General features: G+C 38.0%; 1 protein-coding gene across 3 annotated transcripts in view; it reads right to left on the bottom strand.

Annotated features, from left to right (window-relative positions):
* IQGAP2 (IQ motif containing GTPase activating protein 2) overlaps nt 1–9261 on the bottom strand; it is a 294952-nt gene that overhangs the window by 234239 nt on the left and 51452 nt on the right. The window lies entirely within an intron of this gene.

The following is a 9261-nucleotide window of genomic DNA, read 5'->3' as shown; positions in this document are numbered from 1 at the left end:
CACACACACACACACACACACACACACACACACACACACACACACACCCTGTAGAAGGCAGCTTGTAATCACCCTGGTGATTCCTGCCTTCTAGAATTCATGCCCTTCTAGAATCTTCTCCCCTTGAAACACATGCTGGATTTACTAACTTGATTCTAATGGCTGGAATACAGCAAACTATGGGACAGCACTTCTGAGAATGGGTTACAAAAGGGCTCTGGCTTCCAACTTACTGGCCCTTTCTTGTTTGCTCACTGAGGAAAGCCAGCTACAATATTGGGAGCTGCCCACAGAGAGGCCCATATGTCAAGGAGCTGAGGGAAGCCTGTGGCCAACAGCAACGAGGGAATGGGGTCCTCAGTCCAAACGTCCGTCAGGAACTGAATCCTGCCAACACCATGACCGAGCTTGGAAGATCTGTTCTACTTGGACCCTAGGAGGACTGAAGCTTTATGACAGACTGAATGCCACAGGACTCAGTTAAACTAGAATCAGATTCCTGACTTTGAAAAGCTGTGAGATAAATGTTCTTTGTTTTAAGCTGCTAAGTTTTAGAGTAATTAATTACACAGTCATGGATAACTAGTACACATAGTTATGTGTACTCCCAACAGAATTATGATTGGCTCTTTGTGACGTCATGTAAACCTGTTAGCCTGTGGATAAACACAGGGTCAAGAGCCACTTTATTTTTATTTTATTTTATTTTTTAACATTTATTTATTTTTGAGACAGAGAGAGACAGAGCATGAACACGGGAAGGGCAGAGAGAGAGGGAGACACAGAATCTGAAACAGGTTCCAGGCTCTGAGCTGTCAGCACAGAGCCCGACGCGGGGCTCGAACTCACGGACCGTGAGATCATGACCTGAGCCGAAGCTGGACGCCCAACTGACTGAGCCACCCAGGCGCCCCAAGAGCCACTTTATAAAGCAACTATCTTTTTTGGTCTTAAAAACATGCCTTTCATATTTTCCCTGGTCATTAATATTAGTATTTTGAGACTTAATTAATAAGTCCATATGCCCAGATGTCATAATTTTATCAGCTATGAGCAATAATTTCAGCCACAAGTCGTCTTAATAATACAGGTTATCTCTTCCTCTCTTCATTCATTCAGTCATTTATTCGTTCACTGAAAAATACTCTATGCCCTTCTCTGGGTCACTTCTACTTCCCTGTGGTATCAAACTGTCTCGGATTCCCAGCTTCATAACCCACTGGGTCACATAAATGGCAGGAAGAACTTGTACCATCTAACTACAATATAGAATTTTCCACTGAGACAAAGACTAAATTTTACTTTAGGCTGTCAGTCCTGGCACACCATGTAGAATCTTGTCCACCACAAATCTAATTCACATCCTACTTGTTACCTCCAGGCAAACTAAAACACACAGAAAATAGTACAACGAATCGTCATTAGTGAACAAATGATAGTAGGCCAATACCAGCATTAAGTAATTCATTCAACTATGTGACAGATATGATGTCATGTTATAATAGGGGTAGTTGACCTAGATGGGCCATGCCAAAGAAGGACTCCTTGAAAAAGGGAGTTAAAATCTAAAGACAGTAGAGCCTGAATAGATACACAGGAGAAGGGAATAGCACATGCAGAGGTCCTATGGAAAAGGGGTCAATGTGGCTGGAAAAAGAGCAGTAAGGAAGGGGGCACAATATGAAACTGGAGCAGCTTAAGAACCGGACCATACAAAGCTTATGAGGCCTTGTAAGAGTCTGGTCTTTATTCTATGAGAATTGCGATAACACTGAGTGGTTTTCAACGGGGTTGGCCAGAACAGATGAGAGTTTTGAAGAAATTCATTTGACTATGATACAGATGATAAAGGATTAAAGGGGCAAGAGGATTGAGGAAACCAGTCAGAGAGCACTGCAGTAATCTAGCAAGAGAAGTCAGAAGGCTTCAGGAGGTTCGTGGTGGGATAGAGAGGTGAACATAGAAGAGATATTTAGGAGAATGATGAGCTGGAAACAGGGAGATACTCCCGCACACACATACAGAGAGATCAAAAGAGCAAATGTAAGTGAAGGACAGAATTTTAAACTCATGAGTAAAAGCATTAACTGAACAGTTTCTTTGAGCACATTATTAGTTGCCTGATCTCCATCCCCCAAAGTGACCCTACCGCACCAGTTAAAAAGCATGGTGGGTGCTCAAGAAACTATAAAATCAACAGTGTTTAGAACCCATGTATCTTAGGCATACGTTCTACGCTCATTTTATCTACTGAATACCGCTTAATCTTATTTAACAGGTTTACTAAGCACTTCTCCAAGTTAGTCTGGTCAAAGGAACTTTTCTTTGTAACGGCTTTAATAAGGTACAGCTTATATACCATACATTTACCCTTTTAAAGTCCGCAATTGAGTGATTTTCAGTACAGAGTTATGCAACCATCGCCACAATCAAATTTAGAACACTTTTGTTCCTACAGTAACTATACAATAATCAGTCACTCTCCATCCCCTCTATTCTCCCAGGCCTAGGCAACCAATGGTCTACCATCTGTCTCCACGGACTGGCCTTTTCTGGACACTTCATATATATGGAATTATATAATAAGTGGCTTTTTGTGTCTGCCTTCCTTCCCTCAGTATATTTTCAGCATCCACTCAGGTTGAAGTCTGTATCAGTATATTAATTCACTTTTTTGAAAGGTTTTCTTTTTAGTAATCTCTTCACCCAACGTGGGACTCCAACTTACAACCCCAAGATTAAGAGTTGCACACTCAGCCAACTGAGCCAGAACATTAGTTATAATTGATTAGCCTACACGAACCTACATTTGCTATAACTGATGAACCTATCATCATCATCCAAATTCCACAGTTTACATAATGGTTCACTGTTGGTTTTGGACAAATGTATAATGACATTTATCACTGTGGTGTCATACAGAGTATTTTCACTACACTAAAAAACTCTCTGTGCTCTGTCTATTCATCCTCCTTTCCCAACTGCTGATATTTTTACGGTCTCCATAGTTTTGCCTTTGCTAGAAAGTCATAGTTGGAATCGTATAGGATGTAGCCTTTTCAGATTGGCTTTTCTTTGCTGTATGCATTTAAGGTTCCTGTACATCTTTTCAGGGCTTGATAGCTTTTTTTTTTTTTTTTTTTTTTAGCGAAGAATAATATTCCACTGTCTGGATATGCCACAGTGTATTTATTCATTCACCTACTGAAGGACATCACGGTCACATCCAACTTTGCCTATTATTAAAAAAAGTCTTTTGACATCCATACACAAGTTTTTTGTGTGGACCTAAGACTTCACTCCCTCCGTTAAATAATAAGAGCACAACTGCTGGATAGCATGATAAGAGTATGCTTGGTTTTTTAACAAACTGCAAGTGACTATACCACTTTGCATTTCCATGAGCAATGAGAGTTCCAGTTGCTCCAAACCCTCACAGCATTTGGTGTTGCCAGTGTTTCATATTTTGACCATTCTGATAATTGTACAGTGGTATCTTATTTTATTTTGCACTTCCTTGGTGACACATGACATGGAGCATCTTTTCCTATACTTATTTGCCATCTGTGTATCTTCTTCAGAGATGTGTCTGTTAAGGTTTTTAGCCTATTCTTTAACCTAGTTGTTTTCTTATTGTTGAAGTTTTAAGAGTTTTTTTTTTTTAATTTTTTTATTATTTATTTTTGAGACAGAGAGACAGAGCATGAATGGGGGAAGGGCAGAGAGAGGGAGACACAGAATCGGAAGCAGGCTCCAGGCTCTGAGCCATCAGCCCAGAGCCTGACGCAGGGCTCGAACTCACGAACCGTGAGATCGTGACTTGAGCTGAAGTCGGACGCTCAACCAACTGAGCCACCCAGGCACCCCAAGAGTTTTTAAATATCTTATATAGCAGTTCTGTATGAGACAGGTCTTTTACCTGGTATATTTTATACCAGCCTGTGGACTGTCTTCTCATCCTCTTGACACTTCCTTTTGTGAAGCAGAAAGTTTTAATTTTAATGAAATCCAGCTTACTCACTTTTTTTCTTTCATGCCATTGGTGCTCTATCTTAAAAGTCACTGCTATACTGAATTTCATCTAAGTTTTCTCCTTTGTTATCTTTTTTTTAATGTTTATTTTAAGAGACAGAGAGAGAGAAAGGCAGAAAGAGAGTGACAGAGAATCCCAAGCAGGCTTTGCACTGTCAGCACAGAGCCTGATGTGGGATTTGATCCCACTGATTGGGAGATCATGACCTAAGCCGAAATCAAGAGTCTGACACTTAAATGACTGAACCACCCAAGCAAACCCTCCTTTGTTATCTTTTAAAAGTTTCACAGTTTTTCTTTTTATAGGTAGGTGTGATCCATTTGAGGTATTTTTTTGTGAAGGGTACAATGGTATACTTTGTGATGAGTACAATGTGTAAGGTCTAGATTCACTTTTTACATGTCCAGTTTCAGCACCATTTGGTGAAAAGGCCATCTTTGCTCCATTGTATTGGTTTGCTCCTTTGTTAAAGGTCAATTGACTATACTTTTAGGGTGTATTTCTGGGTTCTCTATTCTCTTTCACTGATCTATGTGCCTAAAGTTTCACCAATGCCACTCTCTTGATCACTGCAACTTTGTATTAAATTTGAAGTCTGGTATTGTCAGTCCTCCAACTTTGTTCTCCTTCAATATTGTGTTGGCAATTCTAGGTCTTTTTCTTTTTTTTAAACATTTTTTAATGCTTATTTATGAGAGAGAGAGAGAGAGAGAGGAAGGGAGGAAGGGAGGAAGGGAGAGAGAGAGAATGAACCCAAGTGGGGAAGGGACAGAGCAAGAGAGGGGCACAGAAACTGAAGCAGGCTCCAGGCTCTGAACTGTCAGCACAGAGCCCAATGCAGGGCTCAAACTCATGAGCCATGAGATTATGACCTGAGCCGAAGTCAGATGCTTAACCAACTGAGCCACCCAGGTGCCCCTAGGTCTTTGGCTTCTCAGTATAAACTTTAGAATCAGGTTGTCAATATGCAAAAAGTAACTTGAGATTTTCACTGACACTGCATTGAATCTATAGATCAAGTTGGGAAGAAGTGACATTTTAGCAATACTGTCTTCCTATCCATGAATATGGAATATCTATCCACTTATTTAGTTCTTTCTTCTAGTTCATCAAAGTTTTATAGTTTTCCTCATATAGATTTTGTGCATATTTTATCAAATTTATACCTAAATAATTCATTTGAGTGCTAATGTAAATGGAACTGTGTTCTTAATGTCAAATTCCACTTGTTCATTGCTGACATATAGGAAAGCAATAGACTTTTACATATAATCTTGTATCTTGCTATAATTGCTTATTAGTTCCAATTTTTAAAAAAATTCTTACTGAGTTTTCAAATAGTCAATCATGTCATCTATGAATAAACCCAGTTTTGTTTCTTCCTTTTAAATCTATATTTTCTTTTTTTTATTATATTAACTAGAACTTCCAGTTCAAAGTTGAAAAAGGAGTGGTGAGAAGGAAGGTCTTTGCCTTGTCTCTTAATGGGAAAGCTTGGAATTTCTCACCATTAAATATGATGTTTGCTTTTAGCATGTTTTTTGTTCACTGTCTTTCTCAAACTGAGGGTGTTTCCCCTTGATTCCTAGTTAACTAAGAATTTTTTTCTTGAATAAGTTTGGATTTTGTTAAGTGCCTTTTCTGCACTGATACAGTGACATATCATGTAATTTTTCTTACTTAGCCTGTTGATGTGATAGATCACATTAAATGATTTTCAAATATGAAACAAGCTTTGCATACCTGGGATAAATCTCACTTGGTTGTGATTTATACAGTACTTTTTATACACTGTTGAATGTGATTTGCTAATATCATTTTTTATAGATGAATAGTATTTCATGGTAGGAATGTATCGCATTTCATTTACTCATCAGTAGATGGACATTTGGGTTGTTTCCACTTTTTGCTCCCATGAGTAATACTTCAATGACCATTTGTGTGCAGGTTTTCTGCACGCACACAGGTTTTCAGGTTTCTTTGGTATATATCTGGTAGTGGAATTGTTGGGTCATATGGTAATTCCATATTTAATTTTTTTAAGTAGCTGCCAGAATGTTTTACATTTTTTGAAATTTTATTTTACAGAGTGTGTGCAAGTGGGGGAGAGGGGCAGAGGGAGAGAGAGCATCTTAAACGGGCTCCATGCTCAGTGCACAACCCGATATGGGGCTTGATCCCATGACCCTAGCATCATAACATGAGACAAAATTAAGAGTAGACACTCAACAAACTGAACCACCTAGGCGACCCCAGAATGTTATAAAAAGTAGCTGCACCATTTTGTAATTCAACAAGCACCTTCCCTCATCCTTGCAAACACTTGATATTGTTGGTCTTTTCGATTCTAACTATTCCAGTGTGAGGTAGTATCTCACTGTGGTTTTGCTTTGCATTTCCCTAACAACTGATGTTAAACCCCCTGTCCTGTTCTGGTGCATGTGTATCTTATTTGGTGAAATGTCACCATTACTTACCCCCAAATCACATGTATTTATACCTGTTTTCTTTTAGGAGTTTTGTAGTTGTGGTTCTCACATTTCGATTAGATTATGCATGGGATAGGGATCCAAATTCATTTTTACGTTTGACTATTTCCAGTTGCCGAAGATTATTTGTTGAAAGATGTTTTTTCCCATTAAAATGTCTTGATCGATTTTTGAATTACACTAAACTTGCAATCCCGGGATAAATCCCACTTAGTGGTATATGATACTTTATTTATGTTGCTGGACTTGGTTTGCTAGTATTTTGTTGAGGATTTTTTTAATTTGTACTCATAAGGCATGTAGGTCTATCATTTTTTTGAGGTATCTTTGTCTGGTTTTGGTATCAAAGAAAAAATGGGTCTTAGTAGAATGGGTTGCGAAGTGTTCCCTCCTCTTACATGTTTTTTGAAAAGCAGGCAATTTTTTTGCTTACTAACTTTACCTTTTTACTTGTTCTAAGTCTATTCTGATTGTTAATTTATTTTTGAGTCAGTTTTGATAGTTTATGTCTTTCTAGGTATCTGTCCATTTCATTTAGGTTATCTTACATATATTTGTTGGCATAGTAGTACATCACCCTTTTTATTTCTGTTAGTAGTGATATCTCCTCTGAATGATGTAGCTTTTAAATGGTTTATTATTATCACAAATCTTGAAATTAATAAAGCCAAAGTTAAAGATGTAACAGACTATTACAATTTTGAGTTTTCAAAAATTCTGAATTAAAAGAATATACAAACACATCCTTCCAGTTCTTACCTCTGGAACCAAAAAGAGGCACAACAACAGAACCTACACATTTTTAGTTTAAGTACACCGAATCAGTTCTGAGCTGAACTAGAGACAGATCCTGGCTAAGCTTACACATTCTAAGTTTACCAGTTAGAAGAAACTCAGTATTTTAAGTCAACCACACTCACATGAACACCTGCACATGCATGCACTATAATAAACCCAATATGACAAATTCCTAAGGCATTAGCATTGTAAAAGAATCATGTACCAAACCCTTTGAATTTTTTGGACAGAGACTAATTCACCCTTTCATTTATTTCTTGAGTTTAGGACCATCAGAATTCTGTGTACTATGCTTTCTGAAATCATAGCTCACATATTAATATGTATCTATTAACGGCCACATTTTTACAGACTCCACTTCCAAAAATCAGGTTCCCTAAAAGTCACCAAAAATGTTCAGATGTTAATAAGATTCATAAATACATATTACATCTAATCTATTCTTGTAAAATAAACTAATAAAGTCACCTTAGAGGGAAAGTTGTATATTTCATAGTCTTTTCTTTCAATGAAACTATTCTTAGGAAACTTTCTTCAAAAAACCTGGGCTAATTGTTACTCTGACTTCTCTAAAACAAAATTCAACTACAAAGGTTTGAAAACACTGTGACAAGCTGTCAAGCTGTATTGATACATTCGATACATTCAGGAGAAAACTATGCTTATCACCATACACCTAACTGGCACTATTAAGTTTACAGAACACTTTTGCCTTTTACATTTTAGGTGATTTTTACAGCAGGGGCAGGGGTGGGAATCAGGTAGGGCAGGTGGCACTAACATCCTTTTTATTTTTTTTTTAATTCACACATTTTTTAAAGTAGTATTTAAATCTAGCTGTATATTAGAAACTCCTAGATTTTTTTTTTTTTTTGAGAGAGACAGAATGCAAGTGGGAGAAGGGCAGAGAGTGAGGGAGAGAGACAGAATCCCAAGCAGGCTCCACACCGTCAGTGAAGAGCCCACTGTGGGGCTTTGAACTCCTGAACCACGAGATCATGACCTGATGTCGGACACTTAACCGACTGAGTCACCCCGACGCCCCTAATTTACGCATTTTATGACACAAGAAAAACTCATTACTGTGCTAACATGTTTATCATCCCATTACAGAGGAGACAAAACCGAAGTTCTCACAGGTTAAACAATGTGGCCAAGGTCACACAGTTCCTAAGTGGTAATGCTGGGACCAGGAAATCCAGTCCGCTGACCTCTCCCCAGTATGACACTGATTCTCATTTAGAAAAAGTAAGAGGCAAAAATTTAGAACTCAACATGTGTGTAAGGAGAAAGTTTCTCGTTACTCTTCCTAAACTTTTTCTTTGAAAGCATGTTTATTTGGAATATTTATGAGCCACTCTCTGTATCGAACTTTATTATCAACAACTTGACTAAAAGCATTTTTTTAATAATCTTAGGCTGATATTGAGTCTTCAGTGACCTGCCACCTGTCAACTTCACATATTTTAGAATCTTTAAAAGTATTCTTCAGAGCTTAGAGCTACGAGACACTGTTAAATTATTAAACAACCCTGAGAAATCCCCTTTCAAGTGATTCTGAGGCCAAATTAGTTCATGTGTCACCGAATTCTCTTCCACACAGCACTTGATAAAAAGCCTCATTCCTCCAGCTCAATAGACAGCTATTTAACAGTGATTAGAGATCATTAACACCAATGACCATTACCCCAATGTTTATTTCTATATACTTAACAAAGCTAGAACATACCATCTGTCCAAGGAATGATACTGTTACTCAATCACAGCACAAAGCACTAAATCAGAATCTAACTCATGGCATATGGACATTGGAGTATTCACCCAGCACAGGACAAAGTTCTTGTGGTTCCTCCGATACAGAGGCCTAAGGGCAAATGAGTTTATCTTCACTTTCTCCTCAGAGAACCCAATGTTTAAATGGAGATTGCAGTCATAAACTTA

Source organism: Panthera uncia (genome assembly GCF_023721935.1).
Source record: "Panthera uncia isolate 11264 chromosome A1 unlocalized genomic scaffold, Puncia_PCG_1.0 HiC_scaffold_17, whole genome shotgun sequence".
Lineage (NCBI taxonomy): Eukaryota > Metazoa > Chordata > Mammalia > Carnivora > Felidae > Panthera > Panthera uncia.
The sequence above is the reverse complement of the archived record's forward strand: the minus strand, read 5'-3'. Positions and strand labels throughout refer to the sequence as shown.